General features: G+C 47.8%; 1 long non-coding RNA gene and 5 other non-coding genes across 6 annotated transcripts in view; 5 read left to right on the forward strand and 1 right to left on the reverse strand.

Moving 5' to 3' along the window:
- The window catches only part of LOC145722801 (uncharacterized), a 287,389-nt gene that overhangs the window by 19,134 nt on the left and 241,498 nt on the right, over positions 1-26,757 (forward strand). The window lies entirely within an intron of this gene.
- TRNAV-AAC (transfer RNA valine (anticodon AAC)) lies at positions 4,231-4,303 on the forward strand. The gene has a single exon. It is a non-coding gene; the product is annotated as a tRNA-Val (tRNA).
- On the forward strand, positions 4,711-4,783 carry TRNAA-AGC (transfer RNA alanine (anticodon AGC)). The gene has a single exon. It is a non-coding gene; the product is annotated as a tRNA-Ala (tRNA).
- Positions 7,865-7,937, forward strand: TRNAM-CAU (transfer RNA methionine (anticodon CAU)). Its single transcript has one exon. It is a non-coding gene; the product is annotated as a tRNA-Met (tRNA).
- On the forward strand, positions 11,537-11,609 carry TRNAV-AAC (transfer RNA valine (anticodon AAC)). Its single transcript has one exon. It is a non-coding gene; the product is annotated as a tRNA-Val (tRNA).
- Positions 16,702-16,775, reverse strand: TRNAI-AAU (transfer RNA isoleucine (anticodon AAU)). Its single transcript has one exon. It is a non-coding gene; the product is annotated as a tRNA-Ile (tRNA).

Below are 26,757 nucleotides of genomic sequence, written 5' to 3' on the forward strand. Positions count from 1 at the left end.
TCTCCAGGTCCAGATCACTAGTGAGGTCATGGCTATCTCCAGGTCCCAGATCACTAGCAAGGTCATGGCTATCTGCAGGTCCCAGATCAGTAACGAGGTTATGGCTATCTCCAGGTCTCAGATCAGTAACAAGGTCATGGCTATCTCCAGGTCCAGATCACTAGTGAGGTCATGGCTATCTCCAGGTCCCAGATCAGTAACAAGGTCATGGATGTTAGCAGCGCACTGTAACCAATAGAAGTTTAAGAAAACCAGCACCTTAATCAGATCTCTCAAGCGGTTCCCTGAATGGTGAATAATAATCCACATTCTAGAGTGACTCCACCTTCCCCTTCAAATTCATTTAGAAGCTTAGAAGACTTTATTACCTTTTATTTTTAGCCTAAAACTTCAGTCACCATGAAACTGCAGTAGGAAAGTTCAAATGTCATCTGCCTAGCGTGTTGGCCCCAGTTACATTGCAACGCACCCTGTCACCCTATAGCCTGACCTACTTCCTGCTTTGTCTCCACACTACCTGAGTGACCCTCGGAGGCTGACTGACAACAAACTTTCTTCTTCTTCCCTCTCCCAGACTGTCAGGTTGACCACCGCCAACAAACATGCACCTTCTGCCCCTTTGCTCCCGGATTCTTACCCAGTTCCCAGTCTGCACTCCACCTGTTTTTCCAAAAGGGGCGTATTTTCATTCTCCTGAAATGTGCATCAACTTAAGACCGCAGTCCCAAACCTGCTGTTTGTAAAAGGGACTGTGGGAGTCTATGTTTTCTTAATGTCTCTATTGATTGGAGTAATTTTGTTCTTGAAATAGTAAGTCGATTGATGTTTTGTACACAGGATAATAAACTCACTTTGAACCCCTACATTGGGATCTTCAGACGGGAAGAGGAAAGTTCCATCCATCACCCTGCTGGACTGAGTTGTTGCATCAAAACTGAGCCCTAATTCCTCCTCCCAGGTGCCGCGCTGCCTTAGGGAATGCCGTTTCTCTGCATCAGTACCTCCCTGTATAATTCAATATGAGATCAGATTTTGAAGGGGTTTCTCACCCAAGGGCCATGGGGTCAGTGCCACCTAGCAGCGATCCCTGGGTCCCAGGAGGCACGCTGACCCCCCACCCCCGAGCCTAGGAGCACGCAGTAGGCCCTCAAATGAGGATTTGTGGAGTGAATGAAGGTGTCTGACTCCAACAGAGTGACTGTTCAGATTCTCTGCCTGGACCACTCTGATATGCTCTGACCCTCCTCCTGGCCTTTGCACTCAGCTCTTAGTTCTGGCCCCTGTTGGAGTGGTGCTGAGATGCGAATTCAGTTACGGTCCACACTAAATTCATTCACCAGCAAACTTAGCTAAAGAGACTGTCCAAATACTTTATTCTGGCGTCCATTCATGAAGATGGCTGGCCTGTCCAACAGCTTCACTCCTGGAATTTTATCCCATGCGGACTCTAGAAAAAGTAAGTCATTCTTAATTTACCTTCAAAACCTGTTCTTTCATTTTTCTCATTTTCTCATTTTCTGAGATTTCGCAAATTCCCTTGAGTAAAGCAGCTGAATGACCTCTCATCCTTAAAACGTAAGTGTGGGGGCGCCTGGGTGGTGCAGCTGGTTAAGTGACTGCCTCTTGGTTTAGGCCCAGGTTGGGATCTCAAGGTTGTGGTCTCACGGTCGTGACATCGAGCCCCATGTCAGTATCAGGCTCCCGGCTCAGCGTGGAATCTGCTTGAGATTCTCTCTCCTTCTCCCTCTGCCCCCCTACTCATGCCCTCTCTCTTGAATAAATAAATCTTAAAAAAAGAAATAGTTGTGAGCACTGCCTTGAGTGAAGGTGGAAAGAGAAAGAGAACAATAAATTGAGAAAACTCAGATTTTCTTTCCCCTTCTTGTCTGATTTGACAGCCAGTGCCCAGAAAGAAGCACAGAAGGTTTTCTGTATATATTTCTTCTGAATGGAACAAAACCCAGCTTCCAGTCAAAGCCTCAGATTCCGTTTTGGGGCAGAGGGAGTGAAAGCTGAAGATCCCAGACTACCATACTCAGATTCCCCCTGATGCAGTCACAGCCAGAACCCTGGATGATCATGCAGGCCACTAGGAAAAGCCAATGACTTCTATTTCTTAGAAATTCATCATGGCAATTGCCTTCTCACTGAATCAGTAAGAGCTCCAAAAGGCGTACCGTATGACTGCAAAGCAGAAACGAGTATTCAGAAATGTCACGGGTGGTGTTATCTTGCTTCCTTCCAGGCTGTGCCCATTTACCTTGTCCATTCCAGAAAACCAGAGGGCCTCACAGCTGCCGTGTTGCCTTAGTTTAAGTAAGGTTCCTCCTTGAATGTACCCTATGGAAGAACGACCCAGAGGAAAGCTTTTCCCCTCCGTGTCACTAAGGTCTGAAGAGGCGAGAGCTGAGAATAGCATCATCCTAACTCTAGACCCTGAGAGGGTTGAGAGCGGCAACCTGTCCAGAAGCTTATCTTCTAGAGGAAATATGGGAAATAATTAATATCCTTCCCAAGACAGAATTTTATAAAGAAGATGGAGAGAGAGAGAGAGAGACAGGGAGGGCCTTGATTCCGCTAGAGAGGTCCGGGAAGGGCTCTCTCCGGCAGTGACATTGGAGTAATGGCCTCAGGGATGAAAGAGCCAGCTGGGTCCAGTCTGGAGCAAGAGCGGAAGGAAGACTTGAAAGGCGGCCGCTAGGACACGGGCCTCCATTGGACAGCAGGGAGACAGCTCCTCAGCACAACCAAATACGAGATTTTTCTTTTCCTCAGTTCTCCAGACGGGACTTCATAGTCCCAAAGCCGTCTTGGGTCTCTGAGGATCCACTCTGCTCCCAGAAGGCCCTTGCCGGGACCGCATGTTGGGCTCGTGGTGTCCCTAAGGCTTAGGCCTCAAGGCGAACAAGGGGAAAAGCTCAGCGTGGGATGAGCTCAGCCCACTGTGGCTCATGACCTTCCGGCCCTCGCACCCCTGCTCAGACTCTCACTAGATTCTGTCAGCCGGTGGGGAAGGCATTGCCTTCCGGCCCTTCCGGCTGGGCATTTACAGTGTGATCCGGTCAGTCTGCAGCTCACTGGGTCCCTAGAGAAAAATCTGGCTTGGGGCACAGATATGGCCTTGGAAGAGGTCCTCACTGGTTCTGTTTATAATGTAGTAGGCCATCCGGAGGAACTTGTTCTGGGTGTCATTAAAAAGCGGGCGCACTAGGCAATGGGCCCCCGCGGGGGGTGATGACCACCTGTAAGTGCCTGCCACCCCCACCCCGGCCCTGATCTGCCTGCGGGGTTTTCTCGCGGAACCCTGGTAGGTGTCAGAACCCTCGGTTCCGTCGCTCTCGGGTTTTATGTAATCTCTCCGAGCCGCCCCGTGCAGAGGCCTCGGGTCCACACATTCTCACCTGGATCTCACGTCTCCAGGTGTCAGGCTTTCCCCTTTCTTATTTCCCAGGCTAAACCTGCGCAGAAATCTCAGTCTCCAGGAGCTGAGAGCCGCTCCTGCCACCGCTGAAACCGGCTCGGGAATGGGTGTCCGCGCTGACCCCCTGGAACTGGCGGCGCGCAGCCCCCCAGACTGAAATGCCCCTCCCGGCGCGGCTGGGAGCGCCTTCTCTGTCCCCGGGCTCCCCGTCCTACCCGGGTTCCGTCCCCTCGGCTCTTCCCCGCCTTCCTCCACCTCTTACAGCCCATCACTCGCGGTGGGAGCCAAGTCACTGCCTCCCCGTCCTGTGTGCGCCCGTAAAGAAAAAAAAACAAACCAAAAAGATCCAAGGTCCGTTATTATCCAGATTTAAACCTGCGGTCCCGGGGAAAAGCCCCGCGGCTGCCATCGGGTCGTGGAGACCGCGCCGCCGGCCGGGGACAGCAGGGCGCAGAAGCGGGCACAGGGCGGGCTGGCGCGCCGCGGCCTCTCCCGGCCAAGTGCGCGCCCTCTGCGGCCCCGCTCCAGCCGCCCCGCGCGCTCCGAGGCCCTTCGGTTTTAATTCAAATAATCAACAGGCCTCGGCCCCCGCCCCCCAACAATTGCCACAGCCGTGCGGGCTCGCTTCCCGCGGGTTCCCTCCTCATCTCCATCCCGCACGGTTGGGCATCCTGCACGCGGATGCAGCCGTGCTTCCCGGCGCCCTTCTGCGAGAGCGCGTCGTGGGTCTTGCTGTGACAGCCGCTCGGCCCACTTTCCCGACGGTGGACGCGGACCTCGGAAGTAAGAAAAAGCGCCTCGGGCAGGCAGTTTCCGTAGTGTAGTGGTTATCACGCTCGCCTAACACGCGAGAGGCCCCCGGTTCGAAACCGGGCGGAAACAGCCGGTTTCTTTTGCCTCCACAGCCCAGCACGGTCCCCACCGCCTGCTCCCGGAGGCCGCAGCTGCGCGGAGCCCGCGGTCCCCATCCCAGGAGCCCCCGGCCTCCCGACCGCCGCCCTGCGGGGAAGTGCGCGCTCCTCTCCCGGAAAACGTGCGACGGGAAGTTTTGGCGGCACCAGATCTTTCTCTTGGCGACTTTCTTCCCCTTCCCTCCCGCAGACGACCGGGTGACCGCCGCGCCCTTGCCCGGGGCCGTCTGGAGAGGAGGCGCTCTGCGCTGAATCCTGCTCTGCGTTAATGGCCTTGACTTGCTCTGCGTTCTTGGCCACCAGAAACAGTGAATAATGAAGGGGAGACCCGCGCATCTACTCCTGGAAGGAAAATCGGAAGAGCTCCCGAGCGTGGCCGGGGAATTAGCTCAGGTGGTAGAGCGCTCGCTTAGCATGCGAGAGGTGGTGGGATCGATGCCCACATTCTCCAGATTTTGTCCGCCCTCGGCTCCCTAACCCCCTCAGGAATATGAGAAAGCGGCGGGCGTTTTCAACACAGTAGCGTTTTGGCCGTTTCTTTGAATTTTGACGTATGGGAATGGACAAGACAGGGCTAGTGACGGCCCTACAAAACGTAGGTATGTAGACTGCCAGTTTATAGTAAGTCTAGTTTCTTCGGAGAAGATGGGATCCCAAAGGATGCATACCCACTTGCTGTTTTTCTCCACGTGTCCCCCTGCAGCTTGGCCCTAAATTCAACACAGTCCCGGAAAGTGCAAAACACATAAATCAGATTGAAGAGTTCAGTAAAGCTCAAGAAGGATAAACCCAAAGAAAGATCACGTCTGGACACATCACAATCAAACTGCTAAAAATCAAAGAAAAGAAATTGAAAGCTGCCAGAGGAAAATGAAAAGGTGTTGCGTGTTTGTGGATTTATCAGAAACCACAGAAGCTAGAAAGAAATGGAGGAATTTTTTTTTAAATGTTGAAAGAAAATAATTGTCAATCTGAAATTTTTATCTGTAGCAAAAATATCCTTCAGACATAAAGGTGAAATAATACATTCTCACTTGAAAGCACACTGAGAAAACTCATTTGTAGCAGAAAAGCTCTAAAAAAAAGATTTTAGACTGAAGAGAATTGATAGGAAATTTGGAACATCAGAAACGAAGGAACAATAGCAGAGTAGGAAATATCTGGGTAGATACAATAGACTATTATTCCCTGGAGTTCTTTAAAGTTTTTTACTATTTTTTTAAGTAAGCTCTTGATGACTGACAGCAAAAATTATAGCACATCATCTAAATATACTATATACACAACACAAAGGGGTTAGAATAAAGGGACCTAAATGGTGATAAGGTTTCTATATTTGACTTGAATGGTATAACACTCATTCTAAAATAGACTGTAAAATGTTAATTGTGTATATGGTAATACATACACCAATCACTATTAGTAATCTAGACTAATTGCTAAATAACTATACAAAGAGATCTAGTAAAAAAAAAGATAAATTAATATAGAATATTAAATATGTTTTAAAAAGCCAAAAGGAAGTAGGAAGACAGAAATAGAAGAATGAAAAATAGAGGGAACAGACCATAAACAAAGTAAAAATAATAGATTTATATACAAACATACCCATGATAATGTTAAATGTAACTAGTATAAATCTAGTTTTAGATTTATCATCAGCTACATACTAGAGATAGTCAGACTATATTAAAAATAAAACATGGACCAAATATGTGCTGACTATAAGAAACTCACCTAAATTTAATGGCTTAAGTAGAGTAAAAGTAAAAAAATGGGGAAAATTAAACCATGAAGGAAAAAAAAGTGAATGTTTGTATCAGACAAAGCAGATTTCAAAGCAATTTTCCACATAGAGAGATGTTATTATTTGGTATCTATTCACCAAATAGATGGAACTGTCTTAAATGTGCACACATCTGGCCACAGAGCTCCAAAACTCAAACAAAAGTTAATAAACCTAAAAAAAAAAGTAAAGTAAAAAATCAACAATTATAGTTGCAGGTGTTAACACTTCTCTCTGTTGGGGCGCCTGGGTGGCTCAGTCGGTTAAGCGTCCGCCTTCCGCCTGGGACCCAGCCCCGCAACAGGCTCCCTGCTCAGTGGCCAGGCCTCTCCTTCTCCATCTGCCCCTCCCTGTCCTCATGGTCTCTCTCAAATAAATAAAGTCCTAAAAAAAAAACAAACAAAAAACCCACTTCTCTCTAGTAATTGATAAATTTAGTGGACAACAAATCAGCAAATATATTGAAGAACTAAACACCACCATCCACCAACTGACCTTACAGAACAAAATTACAATGTAGGCAAGAAAGAACGACCAAAGATTGAGAGAAAAGCAAGATCATATCGAAACTAAAAAATCAAGAATGCCAGTGTGCAAAAGAGAGTGATGTTATTAAAAACGATATTTTAGAATAAGTTATTTATCTGTAAAGGCCAGGGAGACAAAGCAGTGAACGTGGGAATGGATCATTTCTTGTCCATATTTCCTCCCATCTCTTGAGGTCTGCAGTCATCAGATTCCTCCTGAATCACCTGAACCTAGCACAGTGCCTGGCAAAGAACATGAATGGAAACGAAGTAATAGATTCAAAAGAATTGCACAAGAACAATGTTCAGTAATTATCAAGTCACTGGATGTGGGATTTGAAGGAGGACAATGAGTCAATATTGACTTGGAAGTCTAAGCCCAAAAGGCCAGCACACAGGAGGTTGAAAGTTAGATATTTCTGTATCGATGAATGAGCTACTGCGGCGAACAGAGACGCCTTGAGCTGGAGCAGAGACAGAGCTTACATTCTGGAACCTAAAAATCTGCTTCATGGGTCAGGTTTTGCCACTTAGCAGCTCTGGGGACCATAGGAGCAATACTTAGTATCTGAACCTCCATTATATCTGGGAAGTGAGATTTTGATGAATAGTTTTGTTGTCAAAATCCAATTGGACCGTATGAGATAATCTCCATAAATCTCTCAGTATAATTAATGGTACCTGACAAGACAAAGCAAACAGCAAGATTTCAATTAAGTTCAGCTTGTATGTTTTGTAGGGAGAATGTCTCCCGTCACGTAGATGTAAGTGGGGATAAAACAGACTAAGGCAGAGAAGTTTGGGCTGTAGACAAATGTGAGGATTATTTATTCGCTCATTCAGTCCGCCAATTAGTGAACTATTAAACTAAGCATCTCCCATGTTTATTTTCAACAAAGGAGACCACAGAAGGTGTAAGACCACCTGAGATCTCTGAGGGCAGGAAAACCCACATCATTAGGACACCAGAGCAGCAGAAGACAGGCATACCTGCCCCCAGTCCCGCAGCGCAGACGGACCTACCCTCGGGTGAATCCCGGAAAGGCTTGGATTTCACTGATCGTGGGTGTGAAATCCTTCGGGTGCAGCATTGGCTTATATGGAGTGATTCTCAAATAGCATCGATTGTGTTCCTTAAACGCTGGAAACTAACAAAACAGCGGTGCTGGGAAAATAATATTTGATATTTTACTTTAAATGGGGGGGCCCAAAACAAGTCGCCCTCTTAGCGCAGTAGGCAGCGCGTCAGTCTCATAATCTGAAGGTCCTGAGTTCGAGCCTCAGAGAGGGCAGGCTGGGCTTTTTTTTTTTTTTTACAGTCGGCAGGGCGTAAGGTTACTTCGGTTAAAAGACAGTAACAGAAAGTAAAATTACCAAACACTGCCTGATAAGAATTTTTGAAGACTGGTGCAGTATTTGCAGAGGATGGTTAAATCAGTTTTGTAGTTCGCTGGGCTTCCCGGTACTCTCAGGAAAATGAAGGTGAAGAAATTTAGATTGTGCTATGCTGTATTTTTGGTCTTCCTCTCTGTCTTGTGGAAGAAGCAGGGGAAATCTCTCTTCCCACTTCCTTCTCTGAAGGTCGCCCAACCACAGTTAAGAGGTGAGAGAAGTAGAAAATCATTTATTCTTTTAATCATCCAACATATATTTCTTGAACCCATAGAATGTGCTCAAGGTTCTGGGTGCAGTCACTAAAGAGTGAAAACAAGGCAAAAATTCCCTCCCTCCTGGAGCTACATCCTAGTTGGGAGGTGTAGGGGAAATGGACAAGAAGCAGATACAAAAAATGCATAATAAACTAGCGATAATGTTTACTGTGGGGTGATCATTAGCCAGTCGAGGGGGTCAGGAGGGCGGAAGCGGCTCCGTCAGCTTTCTGGAAAGTCAGGAGAGTTGTCACCCTGGAGATGCTTTTCCTTCCTTCTTGCTTGCCGAGATCCTTGTGCGCGAAGCTTTTCTAACAGGGTCACTAGAGTAATTTTTACCTACCAAGGCAACTGGAGGGAATGAGAGCTATTTGCACGTAAGCTGAGTGGGCTTAGTTGGATAAATAGTGCTACCGGAAAAATCCTTAACATGTTTCTTGCTACGGAAAAGGAGAAGTGAGGGCTTCTCTGGGTAGATTGGCGCCCCTGGAGCAGGGTCAGGAACTGATCAGCAGGCATCAGCTACGGCTGCGGTTGTCTTTTTCCTGTGGAATCGATGCTCATTAGAGGCTTGAGGAACGGATTTGCAGATGGAGGTTAGAATCCACCAGGGTTCTCTGCTTGGACAGAACAGGCCTCCCCTCTAAGTTTTCCCAGGGTTCCCAGGTAAGGAAAGAGCCCCAGATGGGCTGGAAAAATTGACTGTTCTTGGGAAAAGCAGGAAGCCCAGCTGTGGAAGGACATAATCTGAGCATTTAGCAGGGTCTCAGTACACACACGAGGGCTAAAGCTCAGGATGGTTAGGCAGCGAATCTGACCGGAATGTCCATGGTGGAGAGAAACGATCTTGATTTCGTTCTGCGGTTTGAAAGGTAAATGCACCTGAGTTGTTCTCTCTTGAGCTCAGGCAAGAAAGGAAGAAAAGAAATGTTAAGGTTTTCTTTCATGATGGAGAAAAGCCTTTCCCCATCATTTCTGACTCAAAATCTCAGAATTTCTGACAGATAATTAGAATGAGAAGGGATTCTGACCCCTGGAGCATCAGCACTTTTGTTGCTGATCTTTCCTGATCACTTTTAAATTTCTTTAAAATTAAATGCTGAGTAAAAGCCAGTTTCAATGTTCTCTTAAAAATTCTTCCTCCCCCCTCCTTCCCCTATCTTATCCTTGTCCCAGGATCCTAGGGTCTCCCTATGCCAATTTTATCTTTCTGTGGAAGTTAGGGAGAGGGATCAAGCCCTCCCCAGTGACCTGGGCCACATTGGGAGGGGATGATGGTGCAGATGTGAAGCCCAGAGAGGCTGCCCCACATTCTCCTCCTAGATGGCCATATTTCTAAATCAGGTAACAATCACAACCCTGTTTTTATAGTGAGAACCTCTGGGAAAGCCCTGTCATTTCAACTGGGTCCCCCACCCAGTTGGGACCTTTCACTTTGTCTTCTGTCATTCAAGATAGTGAAATTGTTTCAGAACTAGATCATTCTCATGATGATATACTGTAGGTCTCCCTTTCCCCCCACACACCCTGACAGAATTCCTAGTTTTTCACTCTGCTTTTGCCAGAGTCACCTTTGAGATGATCTGCCCTTAGTCGGGTCCTCTTCAATGGCAGGGAAGTAACCCTATGGTACCAGGTTAGACCCATACAACTAGTTGGGGCACATGCCTAGAATGACCATAAGTCAAGAAGAGGGTTAAAGCATGGGAATTGGGTCAGATGTTAGAATGCTTTCTTTGCACTCAGAGCTGGTGGGGAAGACACCTGTTTTCTCCGGTTATGACCCTTCATTCCTTCTTCATAGGCAACTGTGATCCCCAAAGCTTTTCTCCTGAACTCAACTCCAGGAAATATTGGACCTTTTTTAAAAATGGCAATTTATACATTTCTGGTCCTTATCTTATTTCACACACAAGGCAGCTCAGGCTTAGATTTTGACCAATACTCTCTGTCATTTGGCTATAGACAAAGAAGGAAAGCCTGAAAAGAGCTGTGAAGAGAGTGATCATCATCTGCACTGGGCCGTGCTGGGCATTTCCAACTCGAGATTCACAATTTTTGGCTAGTGGGAAGGTGGACCTCCTACTCCTGTTTTCTGGACAGAGAGATCCTGGTGAGGAGAAGGCCTCCCCATGACTTTGTAAACGAGATTTATGGGGACACAAAGAAGGCCGGTGAGGGTCACCTAGAGAGACAGGATGCAAAAGAGAATTTGTTGGTCCGAGGTCTCTGAGTAGCATGGGTCTGGAGGGATCACATAGACCCAGACCCCAGACTGTCAGAAAAAAAAAAAAAAGATTGTGAAACTAGGGGAATTCTTAGAGAAAAGCCATGAAAGAAGAATAGAAGTAAGATCTTCGGGTAGTTCTTCTTTAAGGAGATTCCTTACCCACCTGCCAGGACCCATTCATTCTTTCATTCATATAACAGATACTTGTAAATGAGTGGATTTATTCTTCCATTCATCAGACATTAATCCAAAATCCCTTCTGTTTCAAAACTTCTAAGTGCCTTTGACTCCTTCTCCCTCAGATCTCTACACCTAGTGTCTTGACAATACTGTAAATCCTTCCTACCCCCCACCTCTCCAGAATCTTTCTCTTTCTTCTCATTCAGGTATCCCTTCATCCATTCTGTGGTGTTCGTGGAGGATGTATGCTATGCCAGGCGCTGACGATACAGAAAGACTCACAATACTGATAATCTCGAGAGGTAATAGGATAAACCCCAACCCTTTCATAGCTCTATAACTTCTTTCCCTTCTCTTCAATTCTAGTCTCCCCATGTCCAACCTCTTTGGCATTCCAAATTAAAAACCTTTCCCAAAATTGTTACTTTGATTGTATAAACCACCTGCCTGGAATTTTTCAAAGGTTCTTAAGTCTCCACAACCCCTTCTCCTCAACATATCTCTCCGTGTCTATTACACACACACACACACACACACACACACACACACTGCTCCAATTGAACAGGTGTATTTCTTAACACAAGAAACCCTACATACACCCTACGTTCACTCCTCATCTGCACCCCTCCATGTCCATTTTGTATTTCTTCACTCTGATGTGATTTCTCCTCTTATTTCCTGTAGCTCTGACTATTTGTTTTTTTGGGATTGTTTGGCTTGGGGGTTTTGTTTGTAATTGTTTTTCTGCTCTCTCTCATGGTATGGATACGGAACCGCTCCATGACAGGCCTTAGCAAGAATTCAACACAGACAGATTCTCCTCGGAAAGCGAGTTTCCGTAGTGTAGTGGTTATCACGCTCGCCTAACACGCGAGAGGTCCCCGGTTCGAAACCGGGCGGAAACAGTTGGCTTCTTTTGCCTTCGGGGAGAAATCACCTCCCCCTTCTGTTCCAGGCAGCTCCAGCTGAAAGGAAAGAGTCATAATCCCCCGTTTGTTGTTGCTGTGTTTTTGTTTTTGTCTTTAAGAAACAGATAACCATCCTGAGCTAACTATGCCACCTTGGCCGGAATGTTCTGGGTGAGTCCTCCCTCCCACCCCGGGATGTGTCCTCTTCTAGCCGAGTCTGAATCGTGCAATTTGGGGGATGCTAGAGTTTTCCCAGAGCTGCTCTCTCCTCCTTTCTCTGGTATAGGAATAGGTACTCATTGCTCTCTGGCCCTGGTCATGTTGGAGAAGGTACGCCCTGATTTCATTATAAAGGCTTTGACTTTCCCCGTATTTGGGGCTGCTCAGAATAGTGAACAATGAAGTGGAGACGAGAAAGGCGAAAACCTGGAGAAGGAACCAGAGAGGACAGGGGAATTAGCTCAGGTGGTAGAGCGCTCGCTTAGCATGTGAGAGGTAGTGGGATCGACGCCCACATTCTCCAGATTTTACCATTTCCACCCAAATCTCCAACTCACAAGCCTGCACCTTCCAGCCTATTGAACGAATTGAGAAAATATTAGACACTTTGAACACAGTCATTTGGATGTTTCTTTCTCATATGACCTCTGGGCAAGTTCAAAGGCAGGCTTTCGCTCACTCTACCTGCACTGGGTAAACAGATCGGCCATCAATTTATCATTTGTTTTCTGTTTCTTCAGAGGAGCTGTGATCCCAAGGGAAATACCCAGTTGCTCTCTTTCTCCATTTCTCCTGCAGTTTGGCCTTCCATGCGGCTCAGTCCTGAGAAGCGCTGGGCAGAGCGGGGAAGTAAGGGGCCAAATTTCTTGTCAGGGGACTGAGTCTTGTCAGGTGGCCAGAAAATATTGGGGAAGACACATGGAAAGCAAACACGTAAAGTTATTTATGAACTCTTGACCACACTCTCGAGCTGTGAGCAAGTGTCTCTAACCCTAAACAACATAGCACAGACTTTGAGAACTGCAGTGGTAGACCACTGCCCAAGTCCACACTGGCCATGGGGCTGCACATGCTCCAGAGATCTCCGAAACGTATTGTAAAGACTTTGAAAATGGAATGGATGAAACCACAACTTAGAAGGCTGCTTGGTACTGGGAACTTGAAAACAAGGCAAAGCACCCACAAAAACAAAACTGGCGGCATTTTCCGTAAGATTTGAGTGAGATCATACAAATGGCCAGGTTATAGTCCAAAACCATTTGGCATATGAAGAACCAAGAAAGTCCTAAATCACTGGGAAGAGAGAATCAACAGATACCAATTCTGGGATGGCACAGATGTTGGAAACATCTGGTAAACACTTTGAAGCTGTGATGATTAAATGCTCCAAGAATTCAGGGCGAGAATTCTTTGAAATGAATTGTTAGAAAATCTTAGCAGATCATCTGAAGTTGTACATCCAAATTGAAATTTCAGCACTGGAAAATGTATTAACCAAAATTATGAACCAAAGCACTGGATTGTCTCAGTAGCAGGAGATGACTGAGAAAAGTTCAGTGAATACGAAGATAGAACAATAGCAACGACCCTATCTAAACGACAGAGAGAAAAGTGTTAAAAGATGGACAGAGCCTCCAGGGACAAATAGGAGAATAACAAAGAAATGTTATTTACATCATTGGAGACCCAGAAAAGGAGAAAGAGGTTCTTGAAAAAAAGAAAATTGAATTCTTAATGGCTGAAAAATTCCCAAATTTGGCAAAAGACGTAAGTCAGATTCAAGAAGTCCAGCAAACCTCAAGCAGGATTTACCTGAATAAATCCACACCCAGACATATCACAATTATGCTCCTGGAAACAATAGGGGGAAAAAATCCTTGAATGACTGAATGATTATGCATTTCTCATCAGAAACCATAAGGGCCATAAAGAAATGACACATCATTTACTAAATGCTGAAAGAAAAGACCCGTTAACCCCAGAAGGCTAAATAGAGCAAAACTATCCTTCGGACATAAAGGTGAAAGAAATGCATCCTCATTTGAAGGTAAAACAGAGGATCCATTGTTAGCAAAAGTAGTAAAAAAGAGTTAGTCAAATTGTGAGACAACAAAAATGATACCCTAAGGAAACTTAGATTCTAAGAATGAACGAACAAGATAGAGATAGGAAATATCTGGGTAAATATGATACACTGTTATTCTCTCTTGAGTTCTTTAAAGGATGGTTGATGATTGAAAGTGAAAATTACAACATTGTCTGATGGTTTTCTCCTTGTAGCTACACGTACTATACACACATAACATAAAGAGGTTAGGGCAGAAGGATTAAAGGGCGGTGAGGTGGGGCGCCTGGGTGGCTCAGTCGGTCAAGGGCCTGACTTTGGCTCAGGTCCCCATCTCAGGGTTCTGGGATCAGGCCCATCCCCCACTGGTCAGCCTCTGTGCTCAGCAGGAAGTCTGCTTGCTCCTCCCCCGGCTTGTGCTCTTTGTGTGTCTCTCTCGAGTAAATAAATAGAATCTTTAAAAAAAAAAAAAAAAAGGTGGTGACATTTCTTTCTTTAACTGGAATGATAACTTAATGATTCTAAGTATACTGTGAAATGTTCAGTATGCGTATCACTAGAGAACTGTGACTGTGACAAATCACTGACAACATTTAAGCCAAAAATAGGAAGAGGAACAAAAAAGAATGAAAAACAAAGAGAACAAACCACTAATAAATTATTAGGCAGTGAATTGATAGACAAACCTATCAAAATATAATAAAATTAAATGTAAATAATCTAAACATAATTAAAAATCAGAGATTGTCAGAATAAAAAATAGATACTCTCATTATAAGAAACTTCAAATACAATTACATGTGAGATTAAAAGTTATGTATAAGATTGAAAGTAAAGAACAGGAAGAGATACACCATGCAAGCATCAATCCAAAAAAGCTGAAATGGCTATATTAATATCAGACAAAGCAGATTTCAAAGCAAAGAAAGTTTCCAAGTATAAGGAGAAATGTTACATAATTATAAGGTGTCAGCTCACCAAAGAAATAACTGTGTATTCCCTAAATGTGTATGCCCTGGCCACAGAGCTTCAAAACTCATAAACAAAAGCTAATAAATCTGAAAAGAAAAATAAAAAGTCCATAGTTATAGTTGCGGACTCAACACTTCTCATTAATTGATAGATCTAGTAGAGGACAGATCAGCAGACATACTGAAGAACAGAACACCTTCCACCAATGGATCTAATTGACCTTATAAAGCAAAAGCACAAGACAGATATGTTGCCGGGACCCTGGGTTCCGGGGCCTTGACCCAGCCAGACTTGAAGGAGTTGCCAAACCAAGGTTCTTGGTCCTGTCACGAGAAGGAATTCAAGGACAGACACACAGCACATCGGATAAACAACACAAGTGGGAAAGTTTATTACAGTGAAAAGTACACTCTGGTGATATGAGAGCTGGAGGGGGCAGAGAGAGAGGAAGGGAGAGAAAGAGGAGGGGCAGTGAGAGGAAGGGAGAGAGCTGTGTGCACTGGGGGTTGGGGTTTCTATATTACTGACGGTTGTTAACTAGGGGGCAGAATATTTATTACTTGGGGCTGGAAGCAGGTTTTCTTCCTCACTTGCTCAGGGCTTTCCTGTCGTGGCGCCGCCATCTTGGGCCTGTCTGGTGGGATCCGGCCTCTCGTGGACGCTGCCAGGACAGGCCTCTGACCTTCCCCACAGCTGGCCACGGCCTCCTCCTTGCTGGCCTCCGGGCATCCTGTTAGAGCCTCCCTAACTGCCTAACTAACAGATAGAAGGGCCAAAGTGTTGAGAGGAATGCAAGATATCAAAACTAAGAAACAAGAGTGGTCAAAGTGTGGAAGAGTGATAGTAATGAAACAGATTTTAGAAAGAGTTATTTACCTGTAAATGTCAGGGAGACTGCAAATGGTGGAACCAAAAGGGATCATTTCTTGTCCATATTTATCCTTCCATCTCCTGAGGTCTGAAGCGGTCAGATCGCTCTCTCCCATCTCCCAGCCTCAACCTAGTTCAATTTTCTAGACTTTCCCTGATTTTGGATCTAGTGGACACGCTCTGTCCTGATCCTGGTACCACCACCTTGATCCTGGGGACACATAGAGCAATTCTGAATGAGTCTCGGGGATACATGCAGAGAAATGGGACCCATCACCGTGTACCCTAGCCTACCCCTCCCTGGACCTCACTGCACTGTGTTCAGACAGCATGATCCCACAGGCCTGTAAGGTCCATTTGAAGCACCGGTGACACTCTTCCCTTCAGGCCTGCACACATTTCTTCTGTTCTTCTATCATTAATGCAGACATTTAAAAGTACTTAGCACTAGGCAATAAGCATCCTGCCCCCAAGGCTCTTGCAATCTCACGGGGAAGGTGGCTGAGCAACAGGCACTCACAACTTGGTAAATGCCACAAAATGGATGTTTTCCTGGATCTCTGGGAGTTGTGGAAAGAACACAACCCAACCTCAGAAAACTGGGAGAGACATCAGGGACAAGATGCCTCCCCGAAAATGGTTTTGGGTCTAACAAGTAGCTGGCCGAAGAGCAGTGAAAGTTTGGGCGATCTGTATGAAGCATCTCCTTAAGTCCCGTCCCCTGGAGTCAAGTGTGAGAAAAAAGAGGAAGTAGGAGTGAAGAACGAAGGGGTAGGGGGGCGGAGGCTGGGGCCTGAGTTGCCCTGAAAGGCTTTACCTGCCCTGCTCAGGCCAAGGACAGCCCTCTGCAAGTAAGCAGGTGCATAACTAGAAAAATTCACCTGAGGAGCTAGTTATGCTTGAGGAATCTCTGGACGTCTTGGCAAATGTAAGAAGATGGGAAAGCCCACCGTTTCTGTTTTTCACATTGCTCCCGATTTCAGTGACCTTCTGGAGTCTCATGTCTTTTAAATCCCCTTCTCATCTGCATCTCCCAGGCCAAGAGATCAGAAGCACAAAACCACAGCTGACCACTCTGCACCCTGTCAAGATCAACGAGCATGCGTTATTCGACTTTCTTAATCTCTTAGGATTTTTAGAACACAGCATTTTTTATGAAGTGGGGAGGACCAAAAGCGCACGTGGCCCGTACGGGGATCGAACCCGCGACCTTGGCGTTATTAGCACCACGCTCTAACCAACTGAGCTAACCGGCCCGCTCACGCCCCACACTTCCCATCCTTAGCTACATATCAAAGATCAATATTATTCCAATCACTTTGAAAGGGAGTTTTCTCTTCGAATTCATCTTGGAGCTTGGAAGAAGTTACGATCCCCGGTTCATTCTAAACCCGAAATTTCAGTTAAAATACAGTGTTACCCAAGAAAAGTTCAAATATCATCTGCTCAGGTGTTTCATGACCCTGGGTTTTCGTGAGCACGTTATTTAAAAGACATCCTCGCCACCCTTCATCCTTCCTCTGGCCCGTTTCTTTCCCTCCTCTCTGCTTTGCTTCCAGAGCTCACTCCCACTGAGTCACTGGCGGAAGTCGAAATGACCGCCCCTTGCCCTCCACCTGTTCCTCTACACGTGGCCTTTGCACAGTTCCCACCGGGTTCTCCACCCATTTTCCCTTAGAGGCAGAATTTCATCTCTACCCGCCTTTTTACCTAATTCGGGAAAGCACGCCCATATTTCTATGTGCAAAAGTCACTTTTGGCAAAGACGTCCCACCGCAGTCTTTGTGTCTGCATTTCTTCGTGAAACAAGGGAAGTCCATTGACACCTTGAGCACGGAAAGACTCCGCCTGTAAGTTGGGGCTCACGGCCGTTAGAGTGAGGGGCACGCGCGCAGGGCGCTCCGCGGATCTCGCGGTGGGAAGAGGGGGACCCCCTCTGCCCCAGAGAGAGGGCCTAACGTCCCCGCCGCCTGCCGCGTTTCCGCCGGGCTGGCCGCTCCTCCCGCCCCGGGATTCCGTGCGATTCCCTCGGGGAGCGTCGGGGCCTCGGGTAACGGGCGGGGCGGCGGCCGGGCGGCGGGGCCTCGGGGCCTCGGGTAACGGGCGGGGCGGCGGCCGGGCGGCGGGGCCTCGGGGCCTCGGGTAACGGGCGGGGCGGCGGGGCCTCGGGGCCTCGGGTAACGGGCGGGCGGCGGCCAGGCGGCGGGGCCGCGGGGCCTCGGGTAACGGGCGGGGCGGCGGCCGGGCGGCGGGGCCTCGGGGCCTCGGGTAACGGGCGGGCGGCGGCCGGGCGGCGGGGCCGCGGGGCCTCGGGGCCTCGGGGCCTCGGGTAACGGGCGGGGCGGCGGCCGGGCGGCGGGGCCTCGGGTAGCCCGCGGGGCGGCGGCCGGACGACGCCCAGGCGCAGCCGCAGGACCCGGGCCCGCGTGGCGTGGCGGCCGCGCAGCGAATCACCGAGCAAATGAAGGAGCTCAGGCCGAGGCCCGGCTGCTGGGACAGCCGCGCAGCCCCTCGGCGCATTCTGCTGGTGTCCTGTCTCTTCTCGTGCCTTCTGGACTGACTCCCAGTCTCTCCAACGCACTTTTCACGGGCTGCCTGTCCTCGCGCGTCGGCCGCCCGGGGTCCAGGCACCGCCCTCCGGGCAAACCCCGCGGCTCCTCCTCCCGCGCCGGCGGGACGTGCTCCCGGCTGGGGCCGCGCAGCCCCCGCGTCCTCCTCCTCTTCCCAGACCGCGGCGGGCCCAGCCCCGCGCACAGGCGGAGCGAGAGCAGGAAAGCGAGCTGCGAGGAAGGGAGGAGAGGAAACGCGCACCCTCTCCGGGCCCTGCGCCTGGGCTGCAGGCCGACGGCCAGAGGGGGAGGGAGAAGACGGAAAAGGGAAACAGTCCGGAAATCAGCGGGTTGTGGCGCCTTCCCGCAGAGCCCTCCCGCCCTCCGAGCGGAGGGGCCGCAGTTACTCTGTTCCTCAGTCCCGAGGAGGAGCGTTGCAAACTCAGCTCCAGCGGGTGGGGGGAATGAGTCTGTTTTCGCGTGTGCCAGGGTCCCACGACTGTTCCAGAATCTCCAGAGACCCCGGCGGCTTGCTGCGTTTCCTTATCAGCATCTGTTTGCCTGCGAATTTCCCCCATGAAAGAACATGACGCAGAGAAAAGCTCTTCCCCTCCTTGCCTCCAAATTTTGAACTTGGTGACCAACCCCAGCGATCACCCCTCCGCCCCACCCACGGGTCAAACCCCTTGGAACCTGAAAAAAACGGAAACAGATATTTTTAGGTTGTCAGAAAACGAAAACAAAAACAAACCTGAGACACGGTGACCAGGATGTGGAGAAAAGGGAACCCTGGTGCGCAGTTGGTGGGAATGTAAACTGTGCAGCCGCCGGGACAGACAGGATGGAGGTTCCCCCCACCCAAAAAAAAAAATTAAAATTAGGGATACTGTATGATCCAGTAATTCCATGACCCATAGAAAATGAAAACATTAATTGAAAAGATACATGCACCCCTATGTTTATTGCAGCGTTATTTACAATAGCCAAGATATGGAAGCCACCTAAGCGTCCATCAATAGAGGAATGGATAAAGAAGATATGGTGTGTATATATATGTGATGGAATATTAGCCATAAAAGAATGAGACCTTACCATTTGTAACACCATGGATGGACCTAGAGGGTATTGTATTAAGTGAAATAAGTCAAAGAGAGACAAATACCGTTTGAGTTCATTTCCATGAGGAATCGTTAAAAAAAAAAATGACAACAAAAAAACAAAACAAAACAAGAAACAGACTGATAAATACAGAGAATAAACTAGTGGTTGACAGAGGGGTGGGGTGATGAAATAGATAAAGGGGGTTAAGAGGTACAAACTTCTGGTTATAAAATAAGTCACAGATAAAAAGCACAGCATAGGGAATATAGTCACTAATATCGAAATAACGTTGTGTGGTGACTGCATTTATCATGTTGAGCACTGAGTAATGTGTATAGAATTGTCGAATCGCTGTGTCCTACACCGGAAACTAATATAGCACTGTATGTCAACTATAGTTCAATAATAAGCAATAACAGTGCTGAGAAAGAAGGAAGGAGGGAGGGAGGAAGGGAGGAGGAAGGAAGGAAGGAAGAAAGGAAGGAGGGAGGAATGAGGGGGGGAGGGAGGAAGGGAGGAGGAAGGAAGGAAGAAAGGAAGGAGGGAGGGATGGGGGAAGGGAGGAGGGAGGGAGGGATGAGGGAGGGGGAAGGGAGGAAAGGAGGAAGTAAGGAGGGAGGGAGCAGGGAGGGAGGGACGGAGGAAGGAAGGAGGGAAGGAGGAAGGAAGGAGGGAAGGAAGGAAGGATGGAAGGAAGGAAGGAGGAAGGGAGGAAGGAAGGAAGGATGGAAGGAAGGAAGGATGGAAGGAAGGAAGGAGGAAGGGAAGAAAAAAAGGAAGACCTCCAGCCTGGGGCGCCCGCCGAAATTCCTGGGCAGTCAGAGCACCCCCACGCTCTCAGATCGGTGGGGGCTTGAGAGAGACGCGGTCGGGGACCCCGAGCCCTCTGCGGGCTTTTCCCGGACGCTTGCTGTTTCCAGCGGGGACGGAGCCTGGGAAGCAGGCCTCTCGGCGCCGCAGCGTCCCTGCTCTCGCCGGCATCCCCGGGGGCCCCTCCGCCATCCGTCTCCCGGCCGGAGAGCTCCGTACCCCGCGCGCGGGCCCAGGGCTGAAGGCGGCCGCTCCCCGGCCCCCCGATTCTGCGCGCGCGGGGCCGGGCGCCGACCCCACAGGGAACGCGGCCCCAGGGCAGCCGGGCCCCGCGCGTCTCCCGACCCCAAATCGCTGCGGTTGGAAAGAGGGTCGCACCCGCGCGGGTTCAGCCGCCGAGAGAGCGAACTCGGACGGAGTCCGGTCCCATCTGTCTTCCGCTGGTGCAACGTGGGAGGAGACCTCTCCCTCCTCGGCTTCCTCGTTCCTAAACGGAGACCGTCTGCTCGGTTCGCCGCCCAGGCCCCCCCGGCGGGACCGCAGCCGGGGCCGGTGGCCCTCGCCGGGGGGAAAGAGGCCAACCGGGGCGACTGACACAGCGAGTTGGCGAAAGCCTGGGGCTCGCAGCGCCGCGCCGAACGGCTCACACTCAGCTCGCGTTGTCCTAACGCGGGCCCGCCGGCCCCCCGGCCCCCAGGTAAGCCCCCGGCAAGCGGGTGGCGCTGTCGCAGAGTCGCCGGCTCTGAACAGAGTGGCCAGCTGATGCATGCAGCCGCGCTGGGCGCAATCTCCAAAACACGCTGAGAAAACCGAACCGGGTCCGGGCAGGCTCGCGCTCGGGGGCCGTGAGACGGCGGGGCCCGACGGCACCCTCGGCCGCAGGCGTCTGGCCTCCAGAACCAAGACCGTAAGCGTGTGTTTCGAGCCACCCAGCTTTTGGCACTTGGTCACGGCGGCCGCAGGAAACTCGCAGCATGCAACGGTCCTGTATCGTAATCGTGGTGATGGTTACCTGCGTGTACACACTTGTCAAAATTCATCGAAATGTGTGCGTTTTGTTGTGGATAGATTATGCTTCAGTCGTGTTGATATTTTTTAAAATAGGCACCACAGTCTGGACCACCGTAAAATAAATCACCATAAAAGAGGCCCCCAGTCCAGTCACTTCTTTAAGAAAGCATGGCTAGATTCAGTGATCTATAATTCAATAGATAAGCCCATAAGTCAATAGATAAGCCCCTAACTCATGGAGAAACAATTAATAGATACCAGAGAAAAGGTGACTTATTTGAAGGAACAGTGAGTGGAAAGATACTTGTATTCCCGGATTTGTGGGATGGGGCGCAGAAGGTGGCAGTGACGTGTGATGCACTCAACAGAGCACCCGGAGCACCTGTGCTAACGAGGGGCCCTGCCCTCCCGCATCTACTCCAGACAGAGAAGGTGAAGCAGGTCTCCCGCATGGTTTGCCCCCTCCCCTCCCCACGCAGGGGTGCGCGGTGCCTCCCGGGGCCCAGGCTGCCTCCGACAAGCTCCAGTCCCGGCTCTGCCTCGGTAGAGTGAGGTTGCCTGACGGTGGGAACCACCTGGGGAAGGGAAGTGGCACTGGAATGAAATTTGCGTCAAGGTGATAAAAATAGGCTGAAAAGCAGAGACGGCAGGGGCAATTAGCTCAAGCGGTAGAGCGCTCGCTTAGCATGCGAGAGGTAGTGGGATCGACGCCCGCATTCTCCAGCTTTTGCAGCGGGGCGGGCACCAGGCCGGCCTCTCTAGCTCAGCGCTTCCTCCGTGTGCTTCCCTGGGGTTTAAAAACAAAAAACAAAAAAACAACGAAATGGGACATGCAAAAACAAAAAAGGAACAAATGGGTCAAAATGTCTTTTAGAAACACAGGTTTGGGGGCCTCAGCTCAAAGTTATTAAAAAATGTGTGTCTGGGAAAACCAAACTTTCTCCTTTGGGGTGCAAAGCGTGAGGAACAGCCTGAGAATTGTGTCAGGAGGTACACGCAGGAGAGTCTGGATTTTATGATGTTTTAATGTTTATTCTTTTTTAAATAAAAATACATTTTATATTTTATAACTACTAAATTTTATTATTTATTTTTATCATGATATTGTTTTAGTATTTTATTCACAGTGGCAACCCATGGTCGTGTAGCAGATGTCAATTTGTCTTCTATCAGATTCTCTGAGAGTTGGCTAAGTATTAAGAAGAAAGACAAAGAAGGAAAGAGATTTAGAAGGACGATGGGGAAGGTGTGGGCTAGCATATTAACTCTGCTGTCAGATACACCTCACGAAGGGGGAGAGGTCCAGTGCTTTGCTCATCTCCCTGAATTTTCTGAGAATGTGCTCAAAATATATTGGGAACCAGGTTTTCCTCTAACTCCCAAGAGGAACCACATTTTAAAAATATATTTTTGAAATGGCAACATTATCCCATTTTACTAAGAAACAGGACGAAGTTCTATATGAACTACAAGTCATGTGACATTTAGCTCAGTTGGCCCTAGCAGAGCCATGCTGAAGGGCGCATTGATCTTTGCACTGGATTCTGGGAGATCCTGTGGGTCCTTAGGGCTGCTGCCAGGGTTTGTCCCTCTTTTCAAACTTTTTTCTCTTCTCCACCTCCCAAATCTCTCTCTTTGACACCACTTGATCCCTCTCAGCATTGTCCTATATTGATCATAGTAGAAAAATATTTTTATTGATTAAATGTGTTTTTTTATGTCCTTATTTGTAAATGAACCCAATAAATGTTACAAAATAACAATGCACATTGTTGAATTTGTTTCTCCTATGAGAACCGCATTCCTAGGGTGTGCACTCCTCATAAACTGGGACCATGAAGGAGACCCTGCCCTGAAGCTACCCCAAACCACCTGCAGTTCCGGAAGGCCAGAGGCCAAGGCCTGCACCCACCAGTCACTCCATGGATCATGCCCTCCTCCTCTTCCCCAGCCACGGTTCCTTCTCTCACATAGAGATTCCTGTGGATTTGTCAGGTTCAAGCTTTTTTTTAAAAAAAAAAAAAAATATATATATATATATTTATTTTTAGAGAGACAGAGAGAGAGTGAGAGGGGGGAGGGGTAGAGGGAGAGGTAGAGGGAGAGAATCTCAAGCAGCCTCCTTGCTGAAAGGAGTCCCATGCGGGGCTTGATCTCATGAGCCTGAGATCAGCACCTGAGCCAAAATCAAGAGTTGGACACTCAACCAACTGAGCCACCCAGACACCCCTTGGGCTCAGCCTTCTTATTCACTGCCCAGTCTTTACTGATTGCCAATTACTTCCTCCTCCATGGCTTCTAATTATTTGTATACCATTTCTCCATTCACCAAATACTAATTAAACAAAATCCCTACTTATTGTTAGTTATACTTAGAGGAAATAATTATGTTCGTATCTTAAACAAGAATCCTGCTTGGTGGGAAACACACTTGGAATCCACTACCACTCTGGGACAATGGAGCCAACTTAGCCTTCACTGAGATACTAAAGGAAAAGGCGCTCTTCTGTTGGCCCGTCCGGATTGAAGGTCTAGACAATGTAAGGAAGATGTGGTTGCCAAGTGGACAGAGAGAAAAGGGGGTGGGATGGAGGAGGACGAATTCAAAGAGCAATGTATAGCGTCCATTTGTTTTCCCTTTTGGCCATGAGAGTCTTGAGGTCTGCGGCAAGAAATTTTCGTAAGATTTTTCACAAGGAAATGGAGACTGTAGGCTACCTCTAGGTGTGTTCCCAGCAATAATACATGTAGAGCATCAAGAACAGGGTCTGGAGCACAGTGATGGCTCAGTAAGGTAATACTGGGGCTGCAGTGTCTGTGTAGGTCACCGGCCTCATCCTCTGGGCCTGGTGCTAAGCAAGTGCTTCAGAAATGAATCTACAGGATATGGATTAAAACTCTCAAGACACAGTAGTGTCTCCCCTCCGAGGCTCTTCACTCCCCACCCCTACAGGAGAAAAGCACTGTGTGCAGCCTCAGGAATGGTGTTCTCTGAGAAATCTAAGAGATCTCCACCACAGACTAGCATAACTGGGGACCACAGTGAGGCTCGGATCAAAGTTGAAAGGGAGGCGTTGCAGCAGATAGCCTGCGATAGACAAAATTCTAAGGTCAAGTGTGTGGATTCTATATCCAGAATTGGAGAGGAAAGTGGAAGAGTCTCTACTGCACTTACAAAGGAGAAGAGGGGGAAACTAGGCCATTCTTTCAGGCTCACAACAAACTATTATTTCAGACTCATTATCCCCACAGATACTCAGTACCGGGAAGGGACTGACACTGGCATTTGTCTTCTCTGTCTTTCCTTAAAACTATCATTCCATCAAACTGAGCAAAGCTTGTGTTTTCACGTAGACACTGGCCTCAAAATTCTCTCCCAGGGATGCCTGGGTGGCTCTGTCGGTTAAGCAACTGCCTTTCGGGAGTCATGATCCCGGGGTCCTGGGATCAGGTCTGGGGACTCCCTGCTCAGCGGGGGGCCTGCCCCTCCCTCTGCTCATGCTCTCTCTCTCTGTCAAGTAAATAAATAAAAAATCTTAAAAAACAAATTCTCTCCCAGCGGCTCCTTTTGTCCCCATCGTGGACTAGTTTTCACCTTTGGGAAGTTGAACAGAATTAGGTCTTGGGGCTTCTGGGGCTTCTTTAGGAAATGGGAATAGGGCTTTCCAGTGGCCCGGCCCGGGGATGTGACACGGGGGGTTTGAGGCCCTGGCTGCCAGAGGCTGCCCCATTGCTTGTCTTGGACAGCCATGCCTGCAACGACCAGCAGCGATCACAACTCGAGCAGGCTGGAATAGACATGGTGTCTCCGCATCTGGAATGTGTTCTCTTTACTTCCAGGAGATCAAGAAAGTGAAATTGGGAAGTGGGGACAAGGCTTTCCAAGGAAGTCTCCATTCCTCACACTCCAATGTCTGATCATCTCCGCCCTCCATCTGATCCTGACTGGCACCTGAAGGCCCAAAGTTCCCGGCAGCCCCCCCACCCCCAACCAGGAAAGTGAGGGGGGTGTGGTCTGTCTGCCCATGGGTTGGCAACAGGGAGTTAGCTGGAGTGGTAGAGCACCCGCTTAGTATTCGAGATGTCCTCTCCCACCCCCCTTCCTTGGTTTGTATATTGCTTGTTCTATTTACAAACCTGGGGCTTCTTACCTGGGAAAAGATCCAAGAAACTTTGGCACCTCTGTCGTTCCCTTGTCACTGTTCCTCATGGAGACCCTTGGTCCACCTTCCAGCATCCCTTCCTTCCCATTCCTGCCCACGCTTGGCACTTCTAAGTACTCAGGTCTCAACTCAAATTTTCCTTCTTCAGACAAGCATAGCTAAAATGTTGCCTGCCCGGTCTCACTCCCTGTTGTATCTTCTTCACAAACGTTATGTCCTCTAGAAAGTATGTTTTTAAGTTATTGGATTGTTTTTCTCTTTCCTAGAATGGGAGCTTCCTGAGTGCGCAGGCAATCTGTACAGAATGCTGAATCTTACTGCACCCCCAGAGAAGGTTCTATAACCTATGGCTACTGCCCTGACCGGATGGAGTGGGTAGCATGGGAAAATCAAACACCAATCAAGTCTTCAAAAAATCATCCCACCACATCTCCAAACTCTTAAAATAACATTCACTAATTCGTTTTGCTTCTTCCTTGTGCTTTCTTCATCTTTTTTTCTTACATTTGACTGATAATTGGCCATTTTAGTTTCTTTTCAAATGACAAACTAGATTTGCTACATTCCAGCTAATCCCCAAGTTTCCATTTACCATTCTGTTTTCTTGCTTTCCTTAGAGTCTCTTTCTTTTTCTTACTCCTTATGTTAAATGCACAGATTATTTATTGTAGTGCTCTATAACTAAAGAGTATTTAAGGGTAGAGTTTTAAACGAGAGCAGTTTCTGCAGAACCTAAGAAATAGGTCATTCGAAATTCCCATTTTTATGATCTTTGAAATGCCCATTTTTGAGTCTGAAGGTATGCTTTTGATTTTTCTCTAAGGTGCTCATTTGAAAATTAATATTTTGTTTGCTTTTATGTTTATTCTTTTAATGATATTGTCTGAATTTATTCTGTGAATCAATTTTATGTATCAATATATGATTATATGCACAAGATATATGTTATGTATGTGACATTTGAGCCCATGTATGAACGTTAATATTGATGACTAAAAAGGAGAAATTCGGACATTATACACCTCATAAAATGATGCACACAATACCTCTCAAATTTTACTGTTGAAATCTTTGAACCCGAAGCTAAGTGAGCTTCTACCTCTAACTACCAGTTTATAAGAAATAGAGCAAATCAAGAAATATGTCAAGGGACATCAAGAAGATGCAATTGAATAAATCCACAATGTGGGAAATTATGTAGGATAAAAGACGCAGCCCCTTCAACAAGTCTGTTATCATAAACTACTACTCTGTAAGATACTAGAATAGTGGATACGTGTTATTATACTTTTGTCAAAACCCACAGAATGTATAACACAAAGAGTGAATCCTAAGGTTAACTATGGACCTCAGGCCATAATAACAATGTATCAATACTGATTCACCTGTTATAACAAATGTCCCACACTAATGCACGGTGTTAATAATAAAGGAAACTACGCAGGAGGAAGGGTGATATTGTTTACTGGGAACTAGGTACTTCCCACTCGATTTTTCTTCAAATCTGAAAGTGCCCTAAAAAATAAAGTATATTAGTTAACAAATAACAATTTAAAAAGAAAAGCAAGAGACCTTCTATGGATGAAAGGAGACTTAAAACATTA

Source organism: Leptonychotes weddellii, chromosome 8, assembly GCF_054177405.1.
Source record: "Leptonychotes weddellii isolate Sample4059 chromosome 8, ASM5417740v2, whole genome shotgun sequence".
In the NCBI taxonomy this organism is placed as follows: Eukaryota; Metazoa; Chordata; class Mammalia; order Carnivora; family Phocidae; genus Leptonychotes; species Leptonychotes weddellii.